The 18,762-nt window shown below is 41.0% G+C and overlaps 1 non-coding gene and 1 pseudogene across 1 annotated transcript; one reads left to right on the forward strand and one right to left on the reverse strand.

Moving 5' to 3' along the window:
• The first annotated feature begins 4,466 nt into the window (after window positions 1-4,466).
• On the forward strand, window positions 4,467-5,407 carry LOC132567657 (elongation factor 1-delta-like; annotated as a pseudogene).
• Window positions 5,408-12,479: 7,072 nt separating this feature from the next.
• On the reverse strand, window positions 12,480-12,550 carry TRNAR-GCG (transfer RNA arginine (anticodon GCG)). Its single transcript has one exon. It is a non-coding gene; the product is annotated as a tRNA-Arg (tRNA).
• Between the last annotated feature and the right edge of the window lie 6,212 nt (window positions 12,551-18,762).

Consider the following 18,762-nt stretch of genomic DNA (forward strand, 5'->3'; position numbering starts at 1 on the left):
GAGAGCTCTTTTGAGAATTGAGAGAACAGCTCTGGAAGAACTTGTGACTGACTCAAGGTCACACCAGCAGGTGCATGTAGAAAGTGAGGGATTCTCCCAGGTTAACCACTACACCAAACTGGCTCTCCAAACTGGATCACCAAACTCGGTGTACATTAGATTCCGTAACAGCCTTCACAGAATGGGTTTCTATCATAATATCCTTTTCTATTGATGAAGGTACCTTTTGTGTTAAGGGGGCTACCAATTTCCTCTCCCACAGCAGAATCCCTGCACTGCTCATGAGGTCTGCCAACCTCTAACAGCATCATGGGGGGGGGGAGGGGATTCTGAGTCAGTGGAAGACAGAAAATTTCTGCTCCATGATCTTGCTCTGCTCTTAGAGCTCATAGGATACAAACCACCAATTTGCTATCTCAGCCATCCTAAGAGTAAGCTCAATTGAATAATATTGAATTTACTTAGGATTGGTCCCTGTGTTCATTACATTTGGGCAAAAGTAAATAAAATGGAAGCATGAGTTCATTCTTAGACCCTTTTCAAACTGCCTTTGTATTCCACTTTAGTAACTTGTTGCTAATAGTTTTTTCCCCCCTGTCATTTCAGACAGACCTGTTTTAGTAACCAGCTGCTAGCAAAATGTATTTACCTATTCATACAAACCTGCTTGTATCAGGTTAGCAAAATGTGGTTGAGCTGCTTATGAGGGAAACTGCTTTTTCCCTATATTCAACCCCTTTGTTGCACTTCTGAATCACTTTGGTATGTTCTTTAAAATATCTACAGTGCTCCCTAAATGCCGCTTCTCCCCACACACACACACTTTTCACTTCATCGATCTTCCTCAGACTTTTTTTTTTAAAGCATTCTAATGTGAGCGCTATAGCACTGAAGTACTATAGTGGCACCATTGAGATGCATTGACTCCCTTTTAAAAAAGTCGGAGGAAGATTGCTTGGCGAAAAAGGGCAGGAAAAAAGTGGCACTTTCTGAAATGACCATAGCGCTTCAGAGACAGCTCATTAACTGAAGGAAATTTGTTATATGAAACCCCTATCCCCATACTGCTTTACTTGAAATTGAGCCAACAACGAATGACATCCGGTTTAAATGGTAATATGAAAAGACCCATAGTTTCTTGAGGCCAAGCTATAGAGCAGTTTCATATGTTTCAGAAGCAGTAAACAATTACATTATATAAACTAACCATCTGATAATTAAACTAATGCATCGGTCTACTTCATTGATTTATGCATTTCACTAATGATTCTTGTTTGGAATAGTAGAAGCCATAATGCATTCACTGATTTCTTTTTAAAGAGAATGTTGCACATAGGAATATGACCTTTCCCAATATAACAAGAATGGTATTTCTGAGCCTTTGGAAACGTGAAGAGGTTGTACTATCATAAAACCAGTTGAGAGCTTATATTGCCATACTGCCAGTTCTTCATACTGGATGCTTCCATTCCATCTTATTATCAGAGAGGAAAAGGGAAACATCTGCTCATTCAGAACATTAGGGGTTTGCACAATGCAAACTGCAGTGAAAGAGTGTAGGAGTTCAGCCTACAACAACGGAGAACAAGCAAAGTCAATGTAAAACTGTGGAGATTAAGGTTAAGTGAGACCTACATCCAATCCAGCCCAAAGGTTTCAGCAGAATCAGAACCCCACACTCTCCATTTTGATATTTTTTATATTCTGGTAGCTTCTGCTGCTCTCAGCTCCTCTTTTGTATTAAACATTATCATGTTTACTGAAGAAAATGTTCTCCTTTCCCCCAAAGAATTAAAACTCTTGTCAGATAGAGCAAGGAAATATTATCACCAATACTTTCTGTAAGCAGAAAAAACAAAGAGTAATTTTTAAAGGTTTATTTATTTATTTGATTTATATCCCACCAGGTTGCTAGTTCAACCCTCAAACTACTGAAATGTTCATAAAAGAGGCTTGGGCAGTTTTAGAACACTGGAGAGTTTGGATATGTATGGTACAAGATAAGAATGTCCCAGGGGCTTTGGGCCAAACTACACATTACATAAGCATCTGTGTCCCTTGACTTAAAAGAAAGAGAGAGACCCTTTAAACAGCCACAATCAAAAAGGAAGGAAGGCTAGTAAAGGTTGCTGAATCTTTAACCTGTGGTGCATTTTTCCATTCAAAATTGCCTCCCCAGTTTCTTCACATCTCATCAGGTACTTTTCTTTGTAAGTACATAAGGAGCTTGAAAGGGGAATGATTTTGAAAGGGGAAAAACTGGCAAGGAAAGCAGTAAGCACCACACACACACACACACACACACATACACATTTATTTTGTTCTTGACTGCTGCCTCCAGTGGCCACTTTTTATTTTTAAAGTCAGAAAGTTACACAAAACTTCTTTGTAAGCAATGCCCTTGATTTTACTCTTTGTTCAAAGCTGTCCAGCTGCCTCTCATTACCTTTTCAAAATCCTTGATGCTTATCTTCAATTCTTTTTTTCCTTCAAGATTTCCCTGAAACTGTATCTGATTAGATTGTTGTGGTAGGTCTTTCACCACTCAAGAATTTCGCATATCACCAGTTTGGTGCATGGTAGCTGAAAAACAAACACACAAAAACAAAAGACACCCAGAAGACTTCTAGGCAAGGCAGCCATGTTCATCAGTTACATGCATAATGCATGACATTCAGCAGCTACTTAACTTCTCCACAATGTTTCCAATGGTGTGCCTAAGATTGTACCCTTTATATTGTTACTAAAGTCCACAGTTGGTTGGCCACAGATGATGACAAGGTGGAATCCAATATGAATTAGGCTTCCCCTGCAATTCTTATACACTCAAGTGATCACAATAATCATCAGTAGATTCCACAAGTGGAAAACTGTATTTTATTTGATGGAACACAGAACAACTCTCATGATGGATAAGTCATACTGTATTTTTAAAAATCTGGGTCCAAATGGAAATTAAGTTGAAGTGGGAAAATATACAGCGGCACCATCCACAGTTCAGAGAGCACATATATTTAAACCTTTTTTTTCTCCCCTTAAACATACAAGAATCCTTTCACAGTTCCTGCTTCTTTGTTCAATGCAGAGAAACCCAGAAATTTATAGGTCCACATGCCATTCACAATGAATGTTATCACCATGTGCTTTGTCAGTTAAGCACAGGTGTTTTTTGTACTCCAATTTAAACAGCAAAGTGTGATTGCTGTGGATATCCTCTGCTCCGCTCCTGATTTAATTCACAGCTTTGTTTCTGTTTCTCTTCTTCCTCAATTACTTGGCACTGGGGTCTTTTAGAGCTTGCAGGCACTTTTGGAATTCTAACACAGAGTGGTGGGCACAATTATAGGAGGCAGAGCCAAGCATAAAATGGACACCATAAGAGGTGGCATTTTCAGCATTTTAGGCAAAAACTCTGTTTAATAGGATGTCTTTTAAAATGAACATATTGTTATTTCCTTGCTGATACACAGCTTATCCTCAATCAGGGCTTTTTAAAAAAAAAAAAAAAAAAAAAGCAATAACACACAGGAACACAGTTCCGGCAGGCTTGGCATCAGGGGGTGTGGCCTAATATACAAATGAGTTCCTGCTGGACTTTTTCTACAAAAAAAGCCCTGCTTTCAATCATGCAGTGAAGAAGTACTGTGATGGCAGCTGCTGCTGAAGCAATTTTTTAAAAAACAAAAAACTGCACAGTCTTTTTTCTCAGGCTAAGGTCAGGTGGAGTGGAGTGGGACTTCTTCTTTGGGCTTGACTTCACAAGGATCCTGCCTTGACTTTCCTCCTTCACTGGCAACATAAAAATGCAACCTAGAGAGATCCACGGAACTGGAGAATAACAAGGGAAACATAACCATGGACAAATTATGAATCAACACAAAGAAAAATTAATTCAATATCTGTTTAAGGTCCAACATCAAATAAGTCTTTCATGAAGGCCAATACCACAATAAATAATTAATTCATCAATGACGCAAACATTTACAAGAATATTCACCATCCAAACCACAGTCCATATAGTCTTTAGAAGTATTTCAAAATGATGCTGATTTCTTCTCTAACTGCAATGAAGATTTAAGGTGCTGATTTAAAGTGCTTGTCCCATGAAATCCGCTAAAGTGCTCAAGGAAATCTTGTGTATGGCTCCTCATTCCATTTTAGAACTAAAGCATATATCATGGATATGTTGTATAGCCTCTAACAGATACATTGACATGTATAGCTGTTTTCCATTCCTGCTTTTTCAAAGAGGCAGATTACAATCCAATTCACCCTCAATATGGACAGCATTTAGCAGCACAATTTTCTGAAGTGCAATTAATTGATGAATTAATTCTTTATTGTGGTATTGGACTTTAGGAAATACATATTTGATGTTGGGCTTTTAATAGATTTTGAATTAATTCCTTATTGTGTTGATTTGTAATTTGTCCACTGTTATATTTCCCTTGTTAGGCACCAAAAAAATGGCAACCAACTTCTTCATGCAAAAGACGATCTGGCTCAACAACTATGATAATGCTGAGAGGAGGCACTACAAACACATGTACAATCCCATTTGCAGCCCTTCATATCAGCAGCTCAAGACAGTTTTGCAAATCCTCCAGAAAGCCCCTGCTGCTCATCACAAGAAGCAGACAGGTCACGCAACTAGTGTGAGTGCTACCTCACACTCTGGAGACTCTGGAGACCAAAATGAGCTGGTGGACAGGATTGTAAACTTGGAGACAGAGAATCAGAAACTGTGTAGCATGCTTACAGATCTCCAGCTTGCCATCTCCAGATTGGAAACTCACCTGAGTGTGCTGAAGAAGGCATTTACCTGTCATCCCCCTTCTCAGATGCCTCCCACACAGCTTGTCACCACCATGAAGGAAGTCAAGCTGCTCCCTGCCCTTTCAAGGAAAGGAGAGATGCCCATGGCTTCACTTGCAAGGCAGGTAGAGTTCACTGCTGCCAAGGATGATGATGACGATATTGACCTGTTTGGCAGCAACAATGAGGAAGAAGACCGGGGGGGGGGTGCTGCCAGAGTTCGGGAAAAGCAGCTCCAGCAGTACACAGAGAAGTCATCCAAGTATCCCAGGCTGATTGCCAAGTCCTCCATTCTCCAGGATGTCAAGCCGTGGGATGATGAAACTGACATGGGCAAAATGGAGGTGTGCATATGAACCATTCAGATGGATGGCCTGGTGTGGGGAGCCTCCAAACTACTCCCAGTGGGCTACAACATCAATAAATTCCAGATCCAGTGCATGATGGAGAGTGACAAGGTTGGGATGGATGTACTGGAGGAGAAGATTACCAATTTTGAAGACTATGTGCCAAGTGTTGACATAGCAGCCTTCAACAAAATATAACAGCAAACCTTTACACTGTCTAAACCCAATAAAAGGTCAAGAGCTGGGGGGAAATTGCACAGTCTAATGGCCAATCAGAAGCCCTCCTGGGTAAATGCTCCACATGGCCACACTCATTTTCTAAAAACAAGTGGCAGGGGCCAGGAATGGTGTCTGCAGATGCAATTGGAACCCATGCCCTTGTGCATATGGAGGCTCCATACAGCTTACACTGGCATGACATCACACACAGTAACTGTAAGATCAAACATTCCATGCTACCAGAAAGAAAACACAGAAGTTGTATTTCTTGTCTTTGAGGGGGGAAAGATTAATAACCATTAATGTGTTCCTTTAAGACTGTGAACAGGGTCCAGAGATCTTCATCGTGCACATTTTTCCTAAAGTAGATAGTGTACAGAGGACTCTATACAGAGAATCTGTTTCATGCATGAAAGCCTGCTTTGCACTGTAATTGTAAATGTCATTGCATAAGGGCTAGTGTAGTCACAAGGAGAGCTGCAAATGGTTCCTTTTTTCCTTTTTCTGCTGACCATCTGTGACAGAGAAACTCTTGTTCTCTGATTAGTTTGAATTATATATATATATATATATATATATATATATATATATATATATATATATATATATATATATACACACACACACACACACACACATACATACATACATAAACATTCACTAATGGTGGTGGCCCAATGCAGCTCTCCCATTGACTTAGGGGTTCATTCCATGTTCTCCACAAGCCATTGGCCCATCATGACTCAGTCAGCATCTCTGGCCTCCCATTGACTGACTCCCCTACCCCCACCTATGGCAGGCCTGGGAATGTTGAACAAACCACCAAAACAGATACATCAACTCTTCTCTGTGTCCTCTCTGTGAACCGGCCTCACAAAAGGTGTTGCCAGCAACAGACCTCTGCCACCCCATCAATGGCCCACACAGATGGGGCCTCCCAGCACACGCAGCCTCCGAAGACCAAAGAAATAGCCAGGGGGCTGCCATTGTCATAATATGACTAGGATGCAAGGACTGGTCCCACTGGGAGCTTTTCATTATAGGCCATGGCTCTTTCCTGTAACTCCCTTTCTTCCTCCTCCCCTCAATCTTGCCCCTAGCCAGAGGCTGTTGCTACATAATCAACTTCTGTCAGTAAAGGGAACGGTATCAAGTGAATAGAATGGGATACAGTCCACCCTCCAAAGCAGTTATTTTCTCCAGGATCAAGAGAGACATCTATTGTCTAGAGTTCAGTTGTGATCCCAGGAGATCTTCAGGCTCCACCTGGAGGTTGGTTACCCTAGGCCTGGCAGCACCCTCTGGGTGACTTGATGCCACCTGACTGAGATGACAACTAGGCCTGGCTGCTTGCTCCTGTTCAGCAGCAGCCCTAGTATAACAGCCATTGTGACTTAGCAGTTGCCAACTCTTGGAGATTTGAGGGGTGGAACCTGGAGAAGGTGAGTTTGAGGAGGGGTGGGACTTCAGACAGGTACAATGTCATAAATGCCACCCTCTAAGCCACCCATTTCCTCCCAGCGAAGCACTGTTGCCAATATCCAGGTGAGACAGAGAAATTCAAAGCACAAGGCTCTCCGTAATGACCCTCCCTCACAATAATCTCCCTCACAAATGACCAGCCTCCATATCAACACTAAACTTGAAAAACATACAAATAACCATAAGCATATATTAATTCATAAAAGACCATACAATTAGTCCTTCACACAAAAGGGAACATGTTCACCAAGAATCAAACCAGTCTTTGTAGCAATATGCTTAGTTCATTCCATGGAATCCTGGTGAAATAGTTGTATAGATTATCAATGTCCCTTGATATATGCAGCCAACAATCCAAAATTGAGAAGAAAAGGTCGTACTGGAACCCTTGTTTCGCCCAAGCTTCTTCAAGCTGCAAATAATCCTAACTGCATAACCAGATCATATAAAATTTAAGCAATGTACAAATAAGTCAACCATTTTTAAATATAAAAAATTATTATCAAAACATACCTTTTAGCAATATTTTCATACCCTGGGCACAAAACACCATTCCATTATCACATTAAAGGGCACTAGAGTAGTGCTAAGGAAAACAGTAGCAAGTGGCTTATATGTAACATCTTACCATGCAACCTTATTGGAAATTTAAGCAGCACACAAAAGCACAAAGAATCAGGTTCATGCTTAAATTGGAGGAAATGCTCCACCAAAGGAGCATCCATCACAAGATATTTCACTCTCGATTTGTGTTCCAGCATGCGCGTGTGAACGGCCCACATGGTGGAACCCAAATAACCCTAGATTTAAAACCTGTCTTTCTTTGGCTGACAAATTGTACCAAGATAAATTCACTACTACATCCGCTTCCTCGCCCTGGTAGGGCTCCTGGATAAAAAAGAATCCCTAGGTCTGGTGTTTCTTATCATGCGGTTTAACTATACAAACTTATGAGTTTGTTCATCCTGAAACTGGTTATAAAGTATTTTTAAAGGACACTACAACCTGTGCTACTCAAAAATGCATTTATGCAATTCTCTGCCCTTGTAAAAAAATTATTTGGGTTCCACCACGTGGGCCGTTCGCACGCGCATGTTGGAACACAAATCGAGAGTGAAAAATCTTGTGATGGATGCTCCTTTGGTGGAGGAAACTATGTGGTACAGAGGGACTACCTTTTAAACAGACAAAACATTTATTTACAACATACAACTACATACAGGCATTTTTTTTAAAAAGGTGAACAGAATACATAAAATAAAGTAGGGAAAAATGCTCCTTCTCTCCCTAATATACAACTTGCCCTGACCATACCTTCCAAGACTATATTCCAACTCAAACTCTGAGACTGTTGCCAGAATAATCACTCACTGAATCGAACTGAAGGGTTCCCGCTCAAAATCTCCCATATTAAAACCCAGTTCCCACCCAGGAACTGGTTTACCTCTCTTGCAGCATTCTGGGAGGCAGGCCTCAAGGACTTCCTGTCTCTCTAGGAGCCCCCCCTCCCCCCCCCCCAGGATTGCTGGTTCCAAACAGGAGGGAGAGGGCAGGAGGAGGAGACTAGGCTGAAGCCTGCCTCAAGTTTGACAGCCTCCTCCTGCCAACTCCCAGATAAACATAGCCTAAAATGGCGTTTCACCACAGGCTATATTACAGGATGTCTTGAACACCTGACTGAGCCACCCACACATTTTTTGTTAGAACATATTGATATTATTTTTGAACACAGTTATTTCAGATTTGATGAACAGTTTTATTTACAGGTTATTCTATGGGGAGTCCTTTTTCACCTAGTTTGGCATGTTTATTTATGGCTGAACTGGAAAACAGATATTTTTGTAATTCTGAAGTTAATCCTTTCTTCTCTTCAATTATTTGGTTCAAACAATATATTGATGACATCATAGCTGTGGTAGCACATAACTCTGTGGTTAATCCTTTGATGGAATGGATGAATGGGGTACACCCTTCCATTAAATTTTCCCATGTAGCTGATTAACAGATGATTGCTTTCTTAGACACATGTGTTTAAAATCTGTAATAATATCTTAGCAGTAAAAATGTATAAGAAACCTACTTATAAAAATGCTCCTTTGCATTTTCCATTGTGTCATCCTACACACTTGAGAGCTAGTCTGCCCTATAGCCAGATGGTAAGGGCTAAAAGTAATTCAACCACACAGCACAATTTCAAAAAGGAATGAGATAATATCTGCCAACAGTTCAGACCACGTGGCTACCCTGATAAAATTTTGAAGAAGGCTGTTTCTAGAATTAATCAAGTACAGCATACAACTTTGTTTAAGGACCTCCCAAAATAGCGAATGTCCAAATCGGAAAACAGAATGACTTGTGCCATGCAGTTTTCTCCTTTAACCCAGCCTATTTACAACATATTAAAAAAAATTAGTTTATTGTTACGAACGTACCAGTTTGTCAGGAAGCTCCAAGGATGGGCTTCAGGAGGACTAGAAATTTGGAGGAGCTCTTAATAAGGTCAGATTTTGTGGCTTCTCAGCATACATCTATAATTGCGTGAGGGCTCTTTAAATGCGGTGCCTGTTCCGCGTGCGCCCTTTCTATGCAAATTTCTGAGTTTGTACATCTGACTTCAGGATATAAGATATATTTGAAGGATACCATCACGTGTTCCATGAAAAAATGTATTTATGTGATTTTCTGCCCATGTAAAAAATCTATTTAGGCTCCATGACACGCATGGTGTGCACATGCATGTTGGAGCACAAATCTCATATTAAAAACCATGTGATAGATGCTCTCCTCATGGAGCATTTTTCTACTTTCAAACATAAGCCAGATTCAATGCGCTTTTGTGTAATTTTAAAATTTCCAACTAGGTTTTGTTTGGAGGCTGGTTTTCATGGAAGCTTTTTGCTGTTTATTCCCCTGTTCCTCCTTTGCCGTGATTCTCTGTTTTTGTTGCACAATCTCCGGGTGAAGGCTGGATATCACTCAGAATTACAGCTGACAGACATGAGCTCCCCTGGAGGTGGAGGCATGTGAATGCCTTCATTTGAGTGGGTGGCAAGACAGCAAGGGTGGGGTCACTTCCCCAGAGCCTCTTTCCAGAGCCCATTGTATTTTCCCTCACAACAGACCTTATTCCTACTCTTATACAAAGATTACTCTTCCAGCCCCAACCCACATTCACACATTTCATGCTAAAGTCTTGAAACAAACCAAAAAATATATCTAGGATTTTCACTTATGAGTAAGGAGTATGAGCTCCAAAATGTGAAGCATTCTGAAACTCAATCCAATGCCAACCAGGAGATCGCATCACTTCTCAGTAAATCAAGCTACTCTTATATGTTTTTTTTTAAAGCAAGCATATCCATGCCCCTTCCCTGTGGATGACATCTCCAGGGATAGGTAAGGCCTCTAATGCTTTCCAAAATGTCAACCTCCTTCCCTGGTGAAATGAGTTTTAAAGTTAAAAAAGAGAGAGATGTCAACAGTTTAAGCACAGACAAAGGCAGGACCAGAATCATACAAGCATTTAAGGAAGGAGTGCTCTGATAATTAGCTGTTGCTTAGCAAATGGCAGGGGCCAGGAGGTACTTTTCTCCATTAGCAGTAAACCATCCTGTTTTTGTCATTCTCCAATCACTGCCCTGTCTAGTTAATACCTGTCTTTTTATTGAGCAAACATCCTTTGTTTGTTTTCAGTTCTGTTTGGTAGAACACATTTAAGCAGAGTAGTTTTCTGAAAAACAAAACAGAAGAGGAAGAAGAAAGGTAGAGGTGGATGGGGAGGGAGTTGAGAATTTATTCCACAGTGAAGCTCAATATGGGATCCCAGGTGCTGGAGCTGCAGGCTTTGTACATCCTTTACTGTTTAATTTTTTTTTCCTTACAAAATACACTTCAGGGTTCTATGAGGTGATGAAGAGACTCATAGTCTTCTGCAACAAGCAGTATCTATCTTGCTGCTTAATGGCTTCAGCAGCTGATTGAAAACAAAAGCACTACAGATAAGTGATTGGCCTTAAAGCTTATTGGAAGCCACGTCTCTTAATTAGAAGCTCTCCCTCTCCCCCAATTCAAAATTAGGTCTGGCTACCAGCGGAGAAAGGCACTATGAGAAGTCACTGTTCTCCATATTAGTTCATTTATGGCTGTTAGGGCTAGGGATACTTTTGTCGAAATCAAATGAAGCACAAGGCACTGAGAGTAGGGTCTGACTCAAGAAATATCTGGGGACTTTGGGGGTAGAATTAGGAGCAAGGTTGTGACAAATGAACTCCAAAGGGAGTTCTGGCCATCACATTTAAAGGGACTGTGCACTTTCGAAATGCCTTCTCTCCATTTGGAAATAATGGAGGATAGGGGCACCTTTTGGGGAGCTCATAGATTTGGACCTTCTGGTCCAATGTTTTTGAAATGTGGAGGGTTATTTGAGGAGAAACATCAGGTGCTATGCTGAAAATGTGGTGCCTCTTCCTTAAAAACAAGCCCCCCAGAGCCCCAGATATCCAAAGATTGATTATCCTTTATACCCATGGAAACTGGCCTCCATAGGGTATAATGGAGTACCCAGTGGACATTCCCCTCCCCCCTTTCTGATAACCATGAAGGGGGGGAGGGTCTCCACACTGGGTGATCTCCTTCCCCCAACTGGGAATTGGTAACCCTAACTGAGAGGTCAGGGCAGTTTATTGCCCAGCCATGGAGAATGGTGAAGAGCCTAAAAGTGGCTCTGTCACCTTCTTGTAGACTTTTGCCAAGTGCAGTTGCCTTTCCATCCTCTCTAGAGGCAATATGGGATTAGCTGGTCACTAATCCCATATTAATCCCAAAAAGGAATTTCTGGGATCTCTCATGATTGACTTTTGGTAGACCTTTTCCCCTTGTTTCATGTTGCCTGAGGAGAAATTAGGAAAATTAAGCCTGGTCCCAGAACTGGCTAAGCCATATGTAGAACCCTCTTCACGTATTACATTTGGATGCACTTACTTTGCATGTAAATGTAATGTGAGAATTACTCAATGCACATATAAAGAATAATCAAGTATATACTGGACACTAATTATATGTACATTCGCTGTAATTTATGAACAGAGTTTAGGTTGGCTGGAATAGAGTGGCTGAAATACCTGTTATAGGTAGGGTGAAATGGTGAGTACCCAGAGACATCATGTGATGACTGGGATCCATGTAGGGTTGACAGGTCTGTGTTGGAAAATACCTGGAGACTTTGGGAGTGGATCCAAGAGAGGGTGGGGTTTGGGGAAGGGAGGGGGCTTAGCATAGTACAATGCCATAGAGTCCACCCTTCAAAGCAGCCATTTTCTCCAAGGGAGCTGACCTCTGCCTGCTGGAGATCAGTTGTAAAAATGGCAGGCCCCACCTGAAGGCTGGCAACTCTAATAGCCCATAATTTGTTTTATGGTAGGGTGGGATTGTGAAGGAATTCTCTGTGAACTGAGCAGCTTCCAGCTCTTATATATGAAGATATATGAACATATGAAGCTGCCTTATACTGAATCAGACCCTTGGTCCATCAAAGTCAGTATTGTCTTCTCAGACTGGCAGCAGCTCTCCAGGGTCTCAAGCTGAGGTTTTTCACACCTATTTGCCTGGACCCTTTTTTGGAGATGCCAGGGATTGAACCTTGGACCTTCTGCTTCGCAAGCAGATGCTCTACCACTGAGCCATCGTCCCTCCCTACCACTGAGCCACCGTCCCTTAGTTTCTGTGTAGCACACTGGAGGAGGGAGAAGAACCTGGGCACCTCTTGGCACAGCTCATATGCATGTAAGAATAAACAAAGCCAGTAGATAAACTGTTTGGGGCCAGGTTGGTATCACCAAAATAGAGGTACCCCACCCTTAAATGAACAGTTCCGTGGCACAGAGTAGTAAAGCTGCAGTACTGCAGTCTGAACTCTCTGCTCATGACTTGAGTTCAATCCCAGTGGAAGCTGGGTTCAGGTAACTGGCTCAAGGTTGAGTCAGCCTTCCACCCTTCCGAGGTCGGTAAAATGAGTACCCAGCTTGCTGGGGGGAAAGTTTGGATGACTGAGGAAGGCAATGGCAAACCACCCCATAAAAAGTCTGCCGTGAAAACGTCATGATGCAACGTCACCCCAGAGTTGGAAATGACTGGTGCTTGCGCAGGGGACTACCTTTACCTTTTTTAACCCTTAAATGAGGCTAACTTACCATTTAAATAAACTAGTTAAAGACAAACTTACTTGTCTAGTGTCTATATTTTGGGAAGGATAATGGAGACAATAAAATTTTATTCAATATTAAATTGTGCTGTGTGAGCCTGTTTATGTCCAAATACTCTATTTTTCTTCATTTTACTTTCTTTGATGTAAGAAAAGTTGTGTGTTTTCCATTTTCAACTTTCCCTCTGCATCTCAGAGAGCAAAACGTAAGCTATTCATCCTAAAATAGCATAAACCACAGCAATTTGTGACTTTCTATTTCTTTAGTCTTAGGTATACTCAAAATATTGCTTGTATGACATTTATACTGTTAAGGTTTGTACATATGTCAAACAGCACAATTTTGAATGCCAAGTTGTAATTGATGAATTTTATGTTAAAGTATTTAAGTAAGTTTAGGCTTGATTTGGGAGAAGAGTTGAATATATTATATCCCGCCCCCCCCCACCCCCCAAAAAAACACAAAACTTGTAAGGTTTTTTCTTTTTTTCTGAGTTTAGCTGGTTGATAGATTTGCAATCATCTTCACCATTTGTTTTTTTAGTGCCAAGGATACTGAGCTGCTGAGCTCATCCATGTAGACAGGGCTTTTTTTCTGGGGGAATGCAGTGGAAGGGGTTCAGTGCCTCTTCATGGAAACAAAATTATCAAAAAATGCTTTAAAAGTTCATGAGGGGCACCCATGTGTTTCTCTTTCATTTCCCTCTTGAGAGTTCCAGCACCTCCTTTTCCAGAAAAAAAGCCCTGCATTGCATACATCACTCCTCAAGTGCAGGTTAGGTCTTGTTGTACAGACTTATTTATTCAGTTTTTTACTGCTCTGTAAATTTGCTCTCTAAAGCACTTCTGTACCTTTAAAAATTGTGTATAGTATAAAATTTTGGGTTTCGGTGGGTATAGAATTTACTCTCATGCTGGAAAGAGGCCTAATCCCAGTATGATGTTAGAGTTTCTTTGGCTGCAGTCCTAAAGACACTTTCCTGGGAATAAGTCAAATTTAATAACATGGGATATAATCCTGAATAGACCTGTTTAGGATTTCTGCCCGTGCCAGTGATTGGCCCTTATTTCCCATGTAGTGAGGCTGTGCTCCACAAAATCCTATATGTTAGCTGTAAAAGCTGGACAAGAGAATGGGGAATGGAAACAGGCTAGCTAGTATGTTGGATATGATGAGCTTTTGATAGTTTGCTTTCCCATGACAGAAACTCTGTTTCACTGTTCTAAGAATGGAATGAAATTACCATGTGTATCTGCATTGCCATTTGTAAAACCTCCATGTTGGCATTGGAGCAGAGATTTTTGAGCATGGATTGTGTGTTGGTTGGGATACTTAGTTCAACTACCTTAAGGATAGCTTTGCTTCTATTTTGTATATTGATTTTTTTGTATGAGACATAAAACTTCAAAAAAGTCTTAGTTCTGAGCGTCCCCCTTGTTACCTCTGGATGTTAGGGCTTCAGTGAGAAGCTGCCACCATAACTCCATAGAAGACAAGAGCAAGCATATGTTTAAGGCAGGAGTCCCCAACCCCCAGGTCGCAGACCAGTACTGGTCCATGGCTCATTAGCAATTGGGCCGCAGAGTGAGGCAGAGGCCTTCGCCTACTCCTTATTTAAAGGCCCCCATGGGGGGGCAGGGATGGGGTGTGGGCTTGGGGGCAGCCTGAGGCAGCAAAAAACCCCACCAGTCCGTGAAAAAATTGTCTTCCACAAAACTGGTCCCTGGTGCCAAAAAGGTTGGGGACCACTGGTTTAAGGGATGTGTCCTGTGAGTTAGAATGCCAAGAGTTAGGCACTATATTCAATCCTGTGCTAAAGAGTTGCTATAGTGTCCAGTATATTCTAAACATATTTTGCTTGCTGAATAAATTGCAACTTAAGATTGATAGAAAGATCAGCTATAAGGTCATAAATCATTGCTTTGACAAAATAGGGTGATCTAGCTCCTTATTCCATTCATTCCCAAGATTCTGCATATCATATTTATTAATGAATATCAAATGTTTATAAACAAATATTATAGGCTTCATTTTTTCCATCAACGCAATTAGAATTTCCAGGAGCAAAGGAGACTCTGAGACACTTACTGCCATAGGGCCATATTTAGATACCAACAGATGTTGCAATTGTAAATATTGCCATTCAGCAGAAGTTGACAAGTCTCTTATCCCATGCATACCAAATGATGGTCAGGGCCACATAGTGTGATGGTCCTGCAGCACAGAGCCTGGAGCAATTGGCCTGGTTACCCTATGACTGTCTATGCATCCCTGCCTCCAAATGCTGGCAATAAGATTTTTTAAAAAAATTCAGGGACATGAACATACATTTCCCTTATTACTTTTGCAAGAGAAGCTATTATTGCTAGGCCCAAGTCACCAAGATAACATAAGAAATATTCCTTGTTTCACCTTAATAAGTAAGGAAGAGGCTGAGTTCCATGTTGGGACTGGTATAACCTGCATTTCCCAGTTTCTTTTGGGGGAAACTATAAGAGCATGTCGGCTAAAATCCAGAAAAGCACTTAAAACATAAACTTAATTCAAAACATGTGGCCATTCCAATTGATTTCATTGAGGCTACTGACCTATTTCAAGGCAGGTACATGTTTAAGTGCCTTCCTGGACAGCTGAGGTCTGATCTTCTACTAATGACATCAAGGAATATCAGTGAAACTGACCCCTGAAAAGTCTGCGATGCTCCTATTGTCCAGTATAACTGTGTTAGTCAGGGTCCTCCCAAATCGCTGCTTTAGAATTTACTAACCTGGTTCCCCCCTCCCTCCCCCAACAATCTTTGGAAGAAAAAAAAATGAAATGCTGTTTTCTCACTTGAGATATGGGGCTATTAAGTATATTACATACTTCTTTTTATAAAGTTTATCTTCTCTCTGTATTACAGAAGACAGTATTTTTGTTCCCCTATTCATTAATAAATCCCCAATTTTCATGGCTTTTATCTCTCTTAGCTATTTCAAATCATATCACATTGAAAACCCTGCATGCAATTTGGCAGTACAGTTTCAAATATTTCCACAGAGAAAATATGTTTTAATCCACAGACTTGTTTTGATTTATGAAGTGGCACAAAAAGAAAAAAAAATTACTCAGTGATTCAGATGCACATTTGTTCAAGATCAAAACGATGGTCTCAATAGTCCTTAAAGAAGCTTAGATCTTTTGAAATTGGGAACAAAAAACTCTGAAAGCATCATTAAATATACTTTCTAGGCAGTATGTTTACAGTTGGTAAGTTGCTTTTATCATTTTATAATCAATGGCATTTTTGTATCACTAATTTCCACGGTGCTATTGTGGTGTACTAACGCAGAAATATTTAATAAAGGGTAGCAGAACAGTTATTGTTAGTGCAGGGGCAGTGCTTGGGCATGAAACCTTTCCAACCTCAAAACAGGGCATTATAGGTAACAGGAGGTCTGTGAACACCTTCCAATTCACACCCTCAGTGTTATACAAGTTACTTGTGTTCTACAACACAAAATGGTCAATCAAAATTCAGCAAATATTCGAATACTCCAAGTAACACACAAGAACAAAGTCAAAGAAAAGGAGAAACTCTGGAAGCAAATTCATTTCACTTCTGAAATTGGTGGTTTTCACTGGTACATGACTCATCATTTGTTTGACCAACTATAGCTCTAGGCCCCTGGGACTGTGCACTAGGCCAGTGGATCCCAGCCTTTTTGGCACCAGGGACCATTTTCATGGAATACATTTTTTTCCAAGGACCAGTGTGTGGGAGGGGTGGCAGTGGGGTTTCTGCTGCCTACCTTCTAGGTGGCCAGGTGGCAGAAGGTCAATCTACCTCCCCCTCCCATTTAAAGATCCCCGCTGGTCAGCTGATTGGGTCCTGGGCAGGCAGAAGGAGTGGTGGGGCTGCTCTGTCTTGCTCTAAGGCTGCATCTCTGTCTCAGAGCAAGGCTGCACTGCCTCTTTCATACACCCAGGACCTGGGTGGGCAGGGGTGGGGCAGCACTGCTTCACTCCATGGCCCAGTTGCTAGCAGACCTTGGACCAGTACTGGTCTGCGGCCTGGTGATTGGGGACCCCTGCACTAGGCATATTGCAAATTTTGACACAAACATGACCGCTAGGCAAATTTACCTTGCTCGGCTTCCTCAGTACTCTAAGTTTATTGCTTTGACGGTTATTACCGACATTTCCAGCAGATTTGTACCTTTGCAAGCAGGGCCAGCTCTAGACAGGGCTAGCTCTGCCACTAGGCAAACTAGGCGATTGCCTAGGGCACCAGTCTGCTGGGGGCACTGAATTGGGCACCCCCTGTGTGACTCTGTGATGTTATTAGTGCAGGGGGGGAACACACCAGAAGTTAGCCTTGCCTAGGGTGCCAGGCAATCTAGGGCCAGCCCTGGCTAGCCCTGTTTGCAAGAAAGCTGAGTAACTGAGCAAACAGAAACATCCAGATTCATTCAGTCACATCCACACAGCGGGGCATAATCAAGAGCTGAGAAATCAAGTATATGTAGATCTTACAATGTAATTCTAATGCCATTTGTGGTATACCTCACTGTTTCAAAGTATTTGTAACTAATTATTTGGTATCCAGATATAAATGTTTATTACCACAAGCAGCCTTCTTGTATGTCTATGCTAATGTTTTTTCCCCTCTTAAAATAGTCCCTAAAACATTCTTCAAGGCAATTTAAAATAATCACAACTATGTTGCCTTTATTTAATTACTTGTTGCTGGAGGCAGGGAAGGACAACAAGAATGTTAAATTATAATTAATCCATGTTAAGAGTTGTGAACAGATTCCTCAGTCCTGCATTTTTAAATGCCATACTTTGAGGACCTATAGCCAGAGATTGTAATCAAATCGCAAAAGAAACTAGATTTGCTTTAACCACAGGATGGAATTGGTTGTATTTAATCAGTGCTTTTAAGATCAGATATTGTATCAAAACATTTATTTGTGAAAGAAAATGCTTTTGATGATCTAATACTACATTTTTGGCATTTAAAGTTAAAAATTGTGGCTTTGGCAGAGTCTTTAAGCTTTCACAGAGGATACAGTGACCAGAGTTTAATACATAATGATCTCAGCCACTAACTCAAGTGGGTTAACAGTTCTGGTTAAGAGGAAGGTTTGGGGGGAGTTTAACAATGTTGCCAATGAAATACTTACAGCTTTACATCATCATGGAAAAATGAATAAATAACATTAAAATGGTAATGCAATGCTGCTCTATATATAAGTACTGCAGGGTTTAGTGTATGTGTGTGTGTGAATAAAACTATACGGTGCATTCTTCCAAAAGTACCTGTAATATTTTGTAATACAACATGCTGACATGATTAATATTTTGGTATGTAATAGTGATTAACTGAAACATTGGGCCAAACTATGGCTCACAATTTCAAGAGGCTTGGAAGGGTTATTGCTTCTCTACATACACTAGGATATGTGTTTTTTTTAATTGGGGTCAGCAAAAGCTTTTTACATGTACTCATTTTAATTAGGAGGACAATTTATATTCTTGCAATTAATTCCCTTTGCTAATTGACACACATACTTCTAATCCCAAGGGGCATGATTCAGCCAAAGATAATCGCTTTTAAGTCTCCCCAATTTAAATAGGAAATGCTTAAGTCTGAACTTAGAGTTGCCAGACTCCAGGTGGGGCCTGGAGATCTCCTACTTTTACAACTGATCTCT

This window comes from Heteronotia binoei, chromosome 2 (assembly GCF_032191835.1).
Source record: "Heteronotia binoei isolate CCM8104 ecotype False Entrance Well chromosome 2, APGP_CSIRO_Hbin_v1, whole genome shotgun sequence".
Taxonomy (NCBI): Eukaryota; Metazoa; Chordata; class Lepidosauria; order Squamata; family Gekkonidae; genus Heteronotia; species Heteronotia binoei.